We start from the raw sequence: 16099 nt of genomic DNA, 5'->3' as shown, positions 1-16099 counted from the left end.
GCTATTTTACTACTGTTAACGATTTTATTTACGTTTTGAAATTTATTGCTGTGAATTTTAAATGTTTTTAAAATAATTGCGGTTGACTGTTACCATTTTAAACAACATTTGGAGCTTAAAATAAGTCATCAGAATATCTTACCTTCAATTTTAAAGAGTTACGAATATTAATTTTAATATTTTGGTTCTGCTGTTCAGATAGCCAGTACATTTACTATAACTTTAGTAAAATTTTTAGAACAGAAGGTAGAAGATAGTTTCATGTACTAGGAGTCGCTTTATCACGCAAGGTGGGGATCAGGAAAATTATGACAGTTTGAGACAAAGAGGAAGGAGGGGGCTATAAGAGGTGGTGACTCATTTTAATTTAAAGCAAAGCATTTAAAATCAGAAGATTTAATATTTTTAAATCATTTATTTTTTTATTACTCATTTCTATATTTTTTCACCAAAAAATGCACTTTTAATGATTATCATTATGCTCATGCAATATCATCGAAATGCATCATTAAAATTTAAAAATAAAATTTGAAATATAATCTATACCGAAGTTCCTTTTTTTAAAATTGTTATTATATGTTTACTTAGTATATAATTCTAATTAAATGTTTACGTGATAAATTGCGACACGTGAATTACATTAAATGTTAACGTAATATAGTATGACATGTGACTCGTAGTTATATGTTTAAGTAATATAGTGTGACATGGAAATTACAATTGAATATTTCCTTGATTTAATGTGACATGTTAATTGCAATTATATGTTAACGGAATAAAATATGACACGTGAATTGCAATAATATCTTTACGTAATATATTGAAACAGGTGATTACAATTATATGTTTATGTAAATATAGTGCGACATGTGAATTGCAATTAAATGCTTACTTAATATTGTGTGACATGTGAATTGCAATTACATGTTTATGTAATATAGTGGGGCAGTTATTAATATCGTATCAGGCAAGTATTTTGTTTATTTTTATCTATACCTCTCCTAATGAGTGTTTTGAATAACCATTTAATTCCTTAAAATTGGACACATATGCTTAACGTAAAGCGTAGTTACTTAAAGCCTTTAGAGAAATGCATTACGTTTGTTTCATTATTTTTGAGAAATACATTACATTAAAGCATCTAAAATAATCAATAAATCTTGTGACATACATCGTCATAAATCACGGGTGTTTAACAGCTGCTCCACACTGCACGTAGCTGATCCACTGCTACCTTAATACGAAGTTAAATTGAAACTTATTCTATTCGAGTGGAATAACATTATTGTATTTCTTAAAATTAACAACGTTATAATATGTTTCAATTTGTAAAGAGTTATGGTATTATATTCATGAGCACTACGTTAAAGTTGCAGCTAATCTGAGAGATGAATTTCATACAGTGTTTACGAAAATTATAGTTATAGCACGAGAAACCACGTTTGAACCAAAAGTATAGTTTGTTTATAGAAAGTACTCGCTTTGCCAAAAAGTCTAAGGCCATCTTCTTCAGAAACATCGCATTTCAAAGCGGGGAGCTTCTTACTCCCCTGATTCCCTTTATCTTGCCAACCCGAAGAGAAACGTGTCTTAAATGGTGACTCAACACTCCAATTTGAAATATTAACCTCGTAACCATAATCACCACCTCTGTTCCAGACTTATTACGAGAGGAGCTCTTTCTATAAACAGACAATGTAACTATATTTGTACTCATTTGCCCATGCCATGGTACAGAGGTGAGGAGTCCAGAAGCTTAAAACATTCTGGAGACATTGAGTTAAATATTACCGTAAAATACAGTATTAGTTAAATATTCTTTATTTTTACTGTGTAGTTACAATAAAATTAATTGGTGTATTAATGTTAACTTCAGCAGTATTAGTCAACTTTACAGCAAATTATCTGGGGAAAGTAGCCAATATTAATGTTGATGGAAGTTAATGAGAACTTTCTTTACATGTGTTAAGGTGTCACGACCGGTGTAGTAGCGCATTTCATCTGATTTCATCTGTTCACACTATGTGACGGGACGGTACAGGGGTCAATACAATATCTTGTCAAATAAGTTAACCGGGTTCAAAACTTAGCTGTGGTTGAATTGCCCTTTACTGATTTTTTTCTCTATTTTTCTCTAACGTAAAAAATTTCTATTGTAAAATTTTTAATGTATATTTCTCCATAGTCACGGTAAATATTGAATACCTAATAAAAATAACAGTAACATTTTGTCTTAAGTTTCCAGGAATAGAGTTTTCAATGGATGCGGAATGCCACAAAGTAGTCAGGTTTCAATTTAATAATCATTTGCATTTAACCAAGAATATTGAAGAAATTAAATCGAGTTAGCATTTGCTGTTCCGATAGATTTCTATGAGACTCATTGCATAGAGTATGTAATCCAACAAGGGTAAGTGTAAAAAATTCAAAAACGCTCGCTAAAGAATATTTCCTTAAAAAATATTTACACTAAATTTTTTGAAGATAACTTCAAAATAAATAGATAGCAGCAAACCTTAAAACTGAAATGAATAAAATATAGTGAATGTCTAAGGGGTCACATTATCGATATCCAAAAGCCAACAACAGCAAACGCATCTTTGATAGATAGCTCTCGACATTTTCCTCTTTCTTCTACAGCCTTAATAGCTTCCGATTAAACTGTCTTATAATTCGAATAGAAACTATTATTCTGATGCGCAGATGCCTACCTTTCAAGAATATGCCATTATAAGAAAAAAATACTGGAGCATGGAAAAAATTGTCAACCGAGAAGTCCAGAAATATCATAATTTACTGATTTGGTCACTAAATAAATGAGCTATGATAGAACTGCAAAATAAATGTAGTTTTGGAAAGTAAAAATTTGAAAACACTAAATGAACATTGAGATGAATAAAATGGGTATGAAGAATTAGTCTGTAATAGTAATGACATTTCAAGTCATAAGTTAGTATGCAATTCTGAATCCTTATAATGTAAGCCGCGGTGGCTCAGAGGATAGAGTTCAACCCCCCCCCCCCAATGAGGGCATACGGGTTCGAATAATAGCGGAGCCTGATTGATACGAATTCTGTACCCGCGTTGCACCGATCACAGTGTAAAAAAAATCCTCAATGGTAGACATATCATCGGGTTGAATCCCCTTGCCATCAGGCTTACCATAGAAGGTTTTCGTGGATTTTTTTCTCCATGTCATGCAAATGCTGGATAGCTCCATCAAAAAGTTTTACACAAAGGCTAGTTTGCCCCAATGATTGGTCCAATACCTCTTTTGTCTTCTGGGTAGGATTCAAAATTACAAGACTACAGAGTTGAACACTGATAGTCATAAACTCAGAATTGGGTCTGCTGTTCCACTCAGGTTATTAAATAAAATAAAATTCTTATAATGTGCTCTACCTCCCCTCCCTACAATTTAATAAGAGTCAGTGCGGAGAATGCAAATGTGCTGTTAGGAAATGTGTCTTTAAAAAAATATTCACACAACTTTTCAAAGGAAACTTCAAAATAAGTAGATGGCAACAAAGCTCAAAAAGAAAATGAATAAATTATACTGAATGTTCTCCTGTTTGTCCTTTATGTGGACAAGGTCAAATTTTTGGTGCTACTCATCTTGACTCGTGTTCTGCACTTGTGTTTTTAAATTGTAATGTACAGAGATATTGGGAGGCTGGAAAACTAATAGCGTCATGGCCAATCTTCTGGGCATTTGTAATAAATAAATAAATTCTGAATGTTAACGAAGTGTTATTATCGATATCCAAAACCAACAACAGCTAACGTATCTTCGATAGATAGCTGTCGACACTTCTTCTTTCGTCTCCAGCTAAATGGCTGCCGATGAAACTGTCTCTCATAAGTCAAGGATACATCATTATTCTGATGCGGAATTGCCTATCTTTCATGAATATGTCATTATTAGAGAAAGATTCGTGCATCAGGGACCAGAGCATAGCAAAATTGTCACCGAAATAGACTATGAAATAACCATTTTATCACAGTTTATTGATTTGGCAACCAAATTGTCAAGCTTTTCAAGTCGGTCACTAAATGAACTATGGTAAAACAGCTAAATGAACTGTCAAAAATTGTCAACTGAACAGGCCCAGAAATAACTATTTTATCGTAATTGACTGATTGTGTCAACCCAATTGGCGAGCTTTGCAAATCAGTCAAATAAATGAACTTTGAACTTAATAAATAAACTAAGTAAATGAACTTTGATAAAACAACTAAATAAATTTTTGAAAATTATGCTCAAGTGAGTCCAGAGATAACTATTTTATCATAAGTTACAGATTTGACAACAGTAGGCGGCGAGTTTCGCAAGTCAATCTCTAAATAAATATACTATGATAAAACAGCTAAATAAATTGTCAAAAATAGTGACCCCAATAGGCCCAGAAATAACTATTCGATCTTAATTTACTGATTTTGTCAACCAAATTGGCGAGTTTTACATGTCAGCCACTAAAAAAATGAGCTATGATAAAACAGCCAAATGAATGTAGTTTTTGGAGAAAACGACTCGAAAACACTAAATTAGCCAGAACCTTAAGAAGAAAATGAATAAATTATACTGAATGTCAAAGAGGCCTCATTATCGATATCCAAAAACCAACAACAGCGAACGTATCTTTGATAGATAGCTGTCGACATTTCTTCTTTCTTCTCCAGCCTAATAGCTTCCGATGAATCTGTCTCATAACTCAAGGATAAATCATTATTCTGATGCGGAGATGCCTATCTTTCATGAATATGCCATTATTAGAGAAAGATTCGTGCACCAGAGACAGAAGCATAGAAAAAAAATTGTCACCCGAATCCTCATTGTCAAGGTTTGGAATTTATTTATTTTTTTATATCTCACACCGGACATTTATGCACTGGGCATGGAAATAAGGCCGGTTGAATAGAATTACCTGTGGAATACTAAGAGATTCGGAGTTAAGGGATTGAAAGTCGCGTTTTCAGCTTCGATGGAATTGGATTTCAAACGATCCGAGACGATTATTCAAATCTTTTTCAAATGGTCGCATTTGTAATTGCGTAATGGTGGGGTGTGAATCTGGGTGGAGTTAAAGTTTTGCGGATTACATCTTTTTGATTATCAAGAAGCCGAGATCAAATGAGATCATTTGTCATGAAAATATTATCATAATTAATCAAAATTCGAATTATACTACTCTTACTTTTACCTAAAGAGTATATGATATAGAATGATTAGTCACCAAGGAAAATAATAAATTTAAAGTAGATTTTCTTTTTCTTAGGAGGGGGACACAGGCATCCTCTTTAATCCTTTGACGTATATAAGACACCAGTGTCCTTTTTATGTATTTTTTTCTGGCGTTCTTATTACAAGTAAAAATATATTTTGGAATTTTTTAACTATAAAAAAAGTCTCATAGTTACTGGAAAAAAAACTGTTGAATTATCGGAATAATATTTGGAAATAAAATATAAAATTCAAAAAAAGTAGTTTGGCAGTTTTTTTCCCATTCATATTCAACAATTTAACAACAGTTATTATTATAAAGAAAATTTAAAAGATAATAAATTCTCTTAGATCTAAATAACTTCAAATAATTCCAAATTATTGTTTGAAAGATTTTACTTTTTACGCAGAAAAATATACAGATGTTTCTGTCATGCTGGATTCCATAACCATAAATTATTAAATTGCTGAATGTAATATTTTTCATTTATTTTGACCTAAATTAACACAAAGTAATGGAAAAGTATGCAAAATATGTTTAATAAAAATTCTGTGTCAAAGGGTGAACGAGAAATAATTTATTTTTATTTTCGGGAGTGGTATTAAAATTTTATGGCTCATCTTTTTATTTAGTTCATTGGTAACAGTAAATTTTTAATTTTACTTGACATGCACACTTATTTTCTGTCTGTGTTTGGGGGATCTGGGGATCTTGTTATTCAAAAGAGATCTCAAACTAATTTTTTGTACATTAACTACACATTTTTTTCAACTGCATAATTTTTTTTAAATGATGTGCTTTGAAATTATAAATGAAAATTTTAGGTTTAGGATATGAGGAGGCATTAGACATTAGTCCTTCACATTACGAAAGCTTTCTCCATAGGTTTCTTCAGCATATGCTTTGAAACTGAACATAAAAATTCTAGATTATAAGCTGACATCTTACCTTCAAAATTAAGGAAAATAAAGAAAGAAAAAAAGATATAAATAACTCTATAATTTTTTTTTATTATATGCTTTCAAATTACAAGCAATAATTTTAAATTGTAAAGATGTATCGCATCTTTACATTGGAAAAAAAAAAAGTTTCTTCGTGTATTTTTCAGTTGATACTTTAAAATTTACAAGCATTTTAGCTTATAAAGCGATGACAGGCCTTCGTATTATCAAACAAATTTCTAACGTAATCGTTTTCTTTTGTTATTGTAAAGTACATCGTATTTGCTCCCACCCTCCATCTATAACACCTCCACCTATATGACCACCCTCCATCTATAACAATAGGCTCGCCCAGGTTTTCATGGTATCTCGCCCAGGAACAATGTTTTCATGGGGCACTTTAGGACCCATTATCCTCATAGAACAATCCCTGACGTCTGTAAACTACTTGAACATAGTTGCAGACCAGGTTCACCCATTCATGGCAACAGTTTTTCCTGCGGGGGATGGTGTTTACCAACAGGATAATGCACCATGTCATAGGGGTCGAATCGTCGAGGAACATTCCAGTGACTTTCAAGTTATGTCTTGACCCCCAAATTCACCTGACCTTAATCCGATAGAGCATTTGTGGTCCAACTTGGAAAACCAAATTCGCGCTACCACACTACCCCCGCGCTATGTGAGGGAATTGCAGGACCAGTTGGTGAGCGCTTGGCACCAGATACCTCAGACTACCTATCAGCACCTTGTGGAATCAATGCCACGGCGGGTGCTAGCAGTTTTGAGGGCTAAAGGTGGTCCTACATGTTATTAGCAGGGTGCTCATAATGTAATGGCTCTTCGGTGTATATAGATAGATAGATAGATAGATATAAAATAGCTGCTCACTATTCATGCTTAAATTAATATAGGCAACAATTTACTTACCATTGTTTTGTAATATGTTATTATCAGTCCATCAGTCGAACGTTAGATTTCCTTATTACTGTATATCTATGCATCTGAAAAAAAGAAACGATATTACATAAAATGCAAATGCTTTTTTTAACTTAAGTTTTATGAAAAGAATAGCACAAATAGTTAGAATTTAAGATATAAATTTATAAAAATCGTGAAATAAGCAAATATTTGTTTATACTAAGTAGACATTTTTTTCCTATTACCTATCATTCCAGCTTTAAAAAAGCCCTGTTATTTCAGCTTAGATCCAAATATAAATGTTTGTATCAGTAATACAAAGTAACGCATTTTAATATATTGGGGTATATATATGCAACTATGCTGTATCTTCAAATCAATGCTAATAATGATACAAATAAAAAAAAAAGATGGAATTCTTCTTTTAAAGAAAGCGATTTAAAAATAGATTACTTATAAAATTTTATGAAAATGTTTAAAGAATATATATAATGTACCCAAAGTACATATAAAGTGGCTGTATTCTATTTCTTTCTTCTTCTCTATTTTCTAAAAAAAGCAGTTGATGTTGTACAAAATAACCTGTTTACAATGAGAAAAAACTCCGGACAAAATTACGTTATGAGGCATCTTCAGTAAAATTCATTTTCAACATAAAATATTATGTCGTCAGTGATCCAGTAATTTTACGTTAATTATAACTTGATTAATTACAGTATATCTGATTTTTTGTTCCGGAGCTTGATCGGGTAAAAATGGATTTGACGGTAAAAAGTACCGACAGCTGGAGTGCCAGAACTTTTTACCTTAATTTCTACCTGAATTTACGAACACAACAATCAGAATAATACAATGCTAAGTTTTAAATTTATTTTTACTAATATATAATCGATATATTGGAGACGCGTTATTTTTACTTAAACAGCACGTTTACATAACTTATATCAAGGATTATATATTAAATATTATCAAGCAGTTCGGTTTCTGATGTTACTCATTTAAAATTTATATTCACTAAACATATTAAAGAGATTTATTTTAAAATGTATATCTTTTTAAAGCTTTCTAATAAAGCACTGTATGAAAATTTGAATTTCTAAATTGAATTGATTTGAATTGCATTGAATTAATTTGAATTAATAAAGTATATGTAAAATTTCATCAACGAATTCCTTTAAACTAACAGTAGCAAAATCACACCAAGCAGCTATTTACTCCCTAACATTTAAAACGGAATGACATTCCATTTTAATTCCATGTTGCGTTTTGCAAAGGAATTTCAATCCATAAATGATGAGCTCAACCAACAGACTTAACGTCATTGATTAAAATAACGCTTATTAAAGTTCGATACAATCTCTTAATTGCCAGCTTCTCCTTTCTTTAAAGCCATTCATTAATAAACGATAATGGTTTTAGCTTCCTTCCCAAAAGAATTGTCTTTTCCAGTTTGGCAACTTGGCAAACAGACGACAATTTTAAAGACAAATTGTCGCTGACAAGACTAGTTTTCTAATTGAATAATCAACAAGTTGCCATTTGAATCTAGAAGCCACCCTAAACCAGCGTCTTCGAATTGTTGAAATCTTTAAATTGGCCATTTTGTTAAAGGAGTCCATTTTGTACACAGGATTTCAAAGGAAATGGTCCATTAGAATTGGTAGAGGTTTATTCTTTGTTTGATTGTTTTCATTCATTAAGTTCTGCAATAAATAAGTATTCAAACGCTTGACTTCGTAGTTATTTTATGGTATTGAAAACCGTAACACTACGACGTTAATAATCTTCTTACAGTTAAGTATGTACGCAAAACAATATATATATATATATATATATATATTTTCCACTTGCCATTGCTCACCTGGCCTCGGAATTGTTCGCGCAGTTATCAGATCGCTTCACTCGTTCATTTCACGTGTCGTCCAACCCACAGGACGAATCACTGATTAAGCAAGCAGTGTAAAATTAAATTATAGTGGATTGATATTCGTTCGAAGAAACATAACTTTATTATTTTAAAAATTAATAGGAAATTTAAACTATGACATATGGTTGGTTCATCTTGAGTTCTATGACATATGGTTGGTTCTATGACATATGGTTGGTTCATCTTGAAACATAAGGGTACGCGGATGCCAAAATATCTCAATTCCACTGCTAAAAGTTTTAAAAAGTTTCAATCCTTAAGGCAGAACACCACTGCGATTTTCTTTTACAAAATCTATTTAAAGAGAATTTATGAATTTTTATAATTTAATGAAACATATATTTACTGTCAAACTCGTTTATTGTGCATCAAAATTTTATAGGGCTTAACGAAGTAGGGTTGCCACAGAAAAAATGAACAAAATAGTTGCTTTTAGTAGCCTAAAACATGAAAATAGTAACCAAAAACTAGGAAAATAGTTGCCTAAATAAGAACAAAAATTCATCAAAAATATGACTAAAATTTTGTTAATGACTTAATTGTCATATACCATGATCCATTCAGCCAAGTAGGTGGCAAATATGATAATTTTTATATAAGCGTATATGTTTATATACAGGTTGATTCTAAAAAGATGGGCAAAATTTTAGGAAGTGATAGTACACACCCAAGCAAACAATTTTTATCAAAGAGTGCATGGTCGAAAACAAAACGCAAAACCGCTAGAGGGAGTCAAAGTTTATATTCCTATATGAGGCAAAAACACTCAAGGAACGATGAAGTTAAGTTATAAAAGCAAATTTAATGGCATGTGATTANTATATTAATTAAAATATAATATCACACTTCTTAAACGTGATTACACTGTTCATTTAAACACCTTCATGAGTTCGCTGAAAATTTGCATCCCATTATTATGGTTCTAGCTATTATGGTTTCACATGATTCCACGATATTATAGTTTCACTCTTAACAGATTTCTCTGAAACTATATTGATGATGTAAACATTGATTCAAGATTGATATTCATGGCATTGATATTCAAGATTGATGTAAACATTGTTTTTTTCTTCATTTCATTCTTTTATATGATTTATAAATGTATTTTTCTTTATTATTTATCTTATAAAATAAACATAACTTAAAATGTATCACTGCGAAAAATAATACGAAAATTGCATTAAAAAAATAGATTTTTTTTATGAAAAAATTAAGTAGTTCAACAACAGTTAAGGATTAATAAAGTAATTAAAAGGAAATTAAGATGTAATTTGATTAATCCAGAGGTCAACGCTAATTGAGATCAGAAAGCTAACCTAAGTGGTGTTGGTTTTCAGTGATGGCTTATGGATAAAGATGTAAATTTCATCTCGTGAGCTATGCTGCTCAGTGAAGCCCGCCTCTTGCATTTCTTCGCTATTGTGAAAAATTTGAATTCATGAACGTATTAGAAAATTTTTAACATGTTTTAATTCGATTACTTATTTGATGTTTAAAAAAATTATAATAAAATCATTTAGTTACGCATTTGAAAATAGACAGTTTTAAGATTCAATTAAAAAAATAAAATAAAATATACTGTTAATATTATTAGACCATACGTTTCAATATTTTATTGAACTGTGCCAAAGAGGGAAAAACAGTACCAAATTTGGTTGAGCAACTTTTCAATATAATTATGAATCGAAGTATTCGATTTATTCTAAATTCCTTACACAATTATAGTATAACGTATTCGAGTGAAATTTAAAATTTAGTTTATATAAATATTATTATTAAAAATCTTCTTAAATACTTAGTTTTGCTTCGTGATTTTAACATTAAATGATATAGTTATATTAAGAAAACATCGTTATGATTTCATTTTACTCGCGGTAAATACTGTTTATACACTCTATAACAAAAATAATCGACGCACCAAGAAGCAATCATCCGACTGCTTTGAAATTTCGTATGCATGAATGTTTTGAACAGATCAGGCTGGAATGATGCCGACTGGGGACGTATAGTCTTTAGCGACGAATCCCGCTTCCAACTGTGTCCTGACGATCATCGAAGACGTGTTTGGAGACGCACAGGGTAGAGGGGGGATCCTGCCTTCACTATTGCACGCCACACCGGCCCTTAACAAGACATTATGGTCTGGGGTACCATTTCCTTTGACAGCCGGACCCCTTTGTTCGTCATTAGAGGTACACTTACTGCACAGCGGTACGTCGACGACATCCGAAGACCTGTTTTGCTACCATTCCTTTTGCAGCTTCCTGGGCTGGTTTTTCAGCAGGACAATGCCAGACCACATACGGCACGTGTTGCTATGAACTGTCTGCAAGCTTGTCAAACTCTTCCTTGGCCTGCCAGATCACCAGATCTCTCTCCCATCGAGCATGTCTGGGATATGATGGGAAGGCGATTGCATCTGGCACGGAATGTTGATGACTTCGTTCGACAATTGAATCGAATTTGGCAGGAAATACCGCAAGAGACCATCCGGGAGCTTTATCGGTCTATGCCAAGCCGTGTGGCAGGTTGTATCCAGACTAGAGGCCGGTCAACACGCTATTGAACTTGTTATTGTAACTCTGCAATAAATTATTAAATTGTTCTGAAATTTCAATCATTTACTATTCTGTACATTGTCTTCTTATCCACCAATTTTCGTTTCAATCGGACAACTCCTTCTTGGTGCTTCGATTTTTTTTGTTATAGAGTATAGTTAAGATTTTGTTTCAAAAAGTGATACATAGTAATGATTTTACATTGAAAAACGGCAAATATGTACATAGGTAAGGTTTTATATTCAAAATTGATGCAAATTTTTCATTTTACTTTAAAGAAAGTCTTGAAATTCTTTTTATGCTGATGATTCATAAATGATTCTAATTATATTCGGTTATATAATTAATATCTATGTATATTCAAGATTAATGCATAGTTTTGATTTGATATTAAGGAAAGCATTACAATTCTTCCCCGGTGATTCATAATGATCATTTCGCCGATGATTCATGAATGATTTTAATTATATTCGAATATATAATATCAATTATATAATATCAATATTTATTGATACATAGTTATGATTTCATTCTAAAGAACGGGAATGAAGTTCGTAGTCGAGGTTTTGTATTCGATAAATGATACTCAAAATAGTAAATACTGATAGTAAAATGATACTCAAGTATGATTTTAGTTTTAAGAAGTTCAATTACTTAGTTAAGAACATAAAGAACATAGTTAAGTTTTTACTTTAAAGAATGATACATGGTTCTGATTTTATATTAAGGAAAGCATTAAATTTCTTTTCACGCTGTTTCATCAATGGTTCCAATTATAATCGAACAAAAATTAATTCTTGAGTGTCTCGTGTTTATTATTCTAACCGCATGCAGTCTCATCACTCAAATTAGACAAGAACATTTCATGAAACTAACTAGCCATCTATTACTAGAAAGAGAGAAAAAGGCATGCATCGCATTGTTTGGCACACAGGAGTTGAGGGTGGATCTATGTGATCGGATTACTAACAAACGATTCATTCCATAACTTCTCATTCGCATTCGATTCTAGCAAAAATTAGATGATATCTCTTAATATCGTTTTCCTTTTATGTGCTTAGAGGTGCAAGGTTGTGTAAGTGACCCCAACAAGTCAATTCACACATTAGAGCTACGAGCGAGGTTAGTTCGAAAAATCGTCCGGTATTGTTCGATCACCGACACAATTAAAATCGGAACCTCCTTTGTGTTTGATATCGAGGGAAATTTCTGAAGGGAGGGATGTAATAAAAGATAATTCTAATGATCTTCTTTTCCGGTGGCAACGCGTGAGTTGGTTGACAAGAAGTTGCGCCTCGTTGCTACTGTTGATGACTGCTCAAGAAAATCGTCAACTACGCCTCCCACATCGGAGATTAGGAATGTTCCGCCACCCCCGACGATTGATAGCTTATCGTTTTCTGAAGTTTGAAGAAGAAAGATATTAGACAATGTTTGGATAAGCAATTCTGACACGCGTTAAATTGATAGGGTAGTAAATTATAACAACTTTTTACTCGAACCTCACAAGTTGGGAATTTAAATGGAAATAAAATATCTTAAATTATTTCTTCTTCAATGAGTATCATAAATTTTTCCACAATCCCATCCCAAAATTTTCCCAGCTTTACATAACTCTAAAGTAAAATTGTTATATTTAATATATTTTATATTCTCATTTCTCTTTTAAATCGTATTTAAATATATTTTTCATGTACACGTGACATGTTCAAACTAATATGCATAAAAGACTAACTTAATCGAATAAAAAAAGTTGCTTTTGGTTCTTCACGTTGAGAACGGCAGATCTCCAATGCCATTAAAAAATTAAAAATTTATCGAACACATTAAATAAAAAGTAGTATGATACACCGAAATGGCTCAAAGTATGTTCAAGGAGCAGATCACGAGGTATCGGAATAATCCTGTTTCCATCGTTTATATTCACTATTTCGCTAAATTTTCAAATTTGTGTTGAAAATCAGAATAGTTTTCTTAATTAACAGCCACTGAAATATGAATGATTGAAATATAAGTATTTAAAGAAAATGAAATTAGCGTTAAACATTTTTTCCCATTTAAAATTTTTATTTTGAAATTTATATATTGGCTATGTGAATTTTTGGCGACATTGATCAGCTATGTCGTGCCCACGATTAAGTGATTATTTGACATTAGACATTACGATTTTATTATTATTATTGAAAAAAAAGAATAACGAAATATTTTAATAATTTCGAAATTCGTTTGAACGAAAAAGTGGCAATAGTTATTTCATCACTTTGACGAAAGTTTTGCTCGGTACACATACCAGCAAACGGTTTCGTCAAAAAGTTTCGTCATATTTGAGTATCCATTTTTTACAGTGCAATCAAACTCTATCAGATCAGTATTTATTCTTCCTTTGCTAGATTTCTAATATCGAAAACTTTTAAGATATTTTGAAAGATCATGTAAATCAAAAAAACAGCTTTCAAAAAGAGTGCCATTTTTATTTTAGCTAAGTTTATAAAAATTGTTAGACGAAGTTAAAAACCTGCCTTAATTCTTTTTTTTTCTTGCATAACTCATATCTGGAAGATAAATATTAATTTATTTAAGAAACATACAGTTATGCAATTTTTTCATAAATAAATGAACAAGATTCAAATATTACAAAATATAAGTAATGAATCAAAAAAAAATATTTTTAAATTCGCTATTCTCAAAAAAAAGAGACAGTCTTTCATCTTCTTTTGCACCGTACCTACTTTCTCTAATTAATATTTTTTATGAAAGCTGTATTTATGATCTTCTAAAATGCAGCAGCAGGTTTACATTTGCATACAAAATCGAACAGTACTGAGAGAGGGGGAAGAAATGCTGCCCTGATAAAGACTGCATGAAAAAGTTGTATAATTTATCTGAACCAGGACATTATGAACTAATTAACTAAGCATTAGTTAAAATTATTTAAATCAGAAAAGAGAAATTAGAAATTAACATTGAAGAAAGCTTTTTGCATCATTTTTATTTTCGAACGAAAGGAATAATTTATTTATAGAATTTAATTCAACTTTTTGTCCCGTAGTGGACTGATCGTTAAGACACGGTTCCCAGCAGATCACCGAAGTCAAGCATCACTGGCTGCGGTCAGTGTGTGGGTGGGTGACCACTTGGATCAGTCTGCGTAGGGACCGAGGGTGTGCGGTATGGGTCCTCGTTAAACTGTGCTACCGTAAAGTGCTCGACTTCGCGCGCAGGTCGTCGGGCTACCGAAGCGGGGGTGCCATTCCCTCCGCAGAGGATCAAAATTGTGATGGCATGTCTTCGGATCATCCTCCGGGGTGTTTCCCAGACCGTCGCCAATAGCCCATTGTGCAGTTCTAGTGCGACGTAAATTAACAACAACAGCAACAACAATTCAACTTTTTTCGCGTCTCAAAATGAATTGTCAGAATAGATGGTCGGATTTCAAAACCATCCTGGTCATTAATTTTGGTCGTTCGGAATAAATGGCCAGGGCAATTGATTTTGGTTGTTTCAATAATCGTAAGCATAACATGGAAGAATCAAGATTTATTGTATTGTTGATTTTATTATTCTGTATTTACATGTTGAAAAAGTTCGGACTTTCGAATTAAGGAAGAAGAAAAAAAAAAAAAGACGATTGAGCGCGCTAGATATTAACTCAACATGTGCTAACGGTGAAATATTCATTTTAAAATAAGTTTAACTGAGTAAAAATTTTCCTTCTAAAAGATACTGCTTTAACGCTTAAAATACCAATGATAAACATAAAATTAGATCCTAAATTTAATAATATATTAAAAAATAGGCATGGATTATATTTAATTACTCAGATTAATGTTCATAATAAAATATTTTCCCCAGTGCTCTCACAAAATAACTTTCTTAGCACATTTTACGTTTTGCGTTTTCATACAAAAATTGCATAAGGTACACTGCTCGCATTTGAGACATGAATAATAACATTCATCAATTAAAAGATTAATTAATCCAATCTATATTCACTATTTTATTGCGAGTTTAACGCAAAAAACAATAGCCATTGTTTAAAAAAAATTAGTTCTAATTTCGAAGAAACTTAAGCGATCCATCTTCAAAAACCAAACGATCCAAGTTTAGGTAGAGACACTTATTGTAAACCCATTGCTCAATAGAACAAACAAGATTATTACCAAGAAAAATTTTATATTTATTCCTCTATCCTCTACAACGATCTTCAATATTTAAGAATAATTTCAAGCATTAAATATTTTTTAGTATACTAATTTCGAAAAACGGAGGAAATGGACAAATAAGTAGACACTTTCACAAAAACCTGTGATTCTAAATTAAAGGAACTACTATTGCCCTCTATTGCAAATATTTGAAAACAAAAACGAACCTCACGGAGTCGCTCCTAATACATCTTCTGATGAGAAAGAATATTCAACTTTATTTTCCCTACCCTAAGACAAAAAAAATTAAAAAAGAAAAAAAATTTATATCCTGATCTCTGGTAAATGTAGTTCATTGATTTTATACGTAATAATTTAATCTGTGCAC

The 16099-nt window shown here is 31.8% G+C and overlaps 1 protein-coding gene and 1 long non-coding RNA gene across 10 annotated transcripts in view; one reads left to right on the top strand and one right to left on the bottom strand.

Moving 5' to 3' along the window:
* LOC139426887 (uncharacterized) overlaps nucleotides 1–16099 on the top strand; it is a 317926-nt gene that overhangs the window by 133492 nt on the left and 168335 nt on the right. The window lies entirely within an intron of this gene.
* LOC107447961 (silk gland factor 3) overlaps nucleotides 1–16099 on the bottom strand; it is a 463042-nt gene that overhangs the window by 336535 nt on the left and 110408 nt on the right. For all 7 annotated transcript variants that reach the window (XM_071187006.1, XM_071186986.1, XM_071187003.1 and 4 more), the window contains exon 2: nucleotides 7094–7167. The gene's annotated coding sequence lies outside the window, so the exon portion shown is untranslated. The remainder of the gene's footprint in view (nucleotides 1–7093; nucleotides 7168–16099) is intronic.

This window comes from Parasteatoda tepidariorum, chromosome 1 (assembly GCF_043381705.1).
Source record: "Parasteatoda tepidariorum isolate YZ-2023 chromosome 1, CAS_Ptep_4.0, whole genome shotgun sequence".
NCBI lineage: Eukaryota > Metazoa > Arthropoda > Arachnida > Araneae > Theridiidae > Parasteatoda > Parasteatoda tepidariorum.
This window is presented reverse-complemented; position numbering and strand designations above follow the sequence as displayed.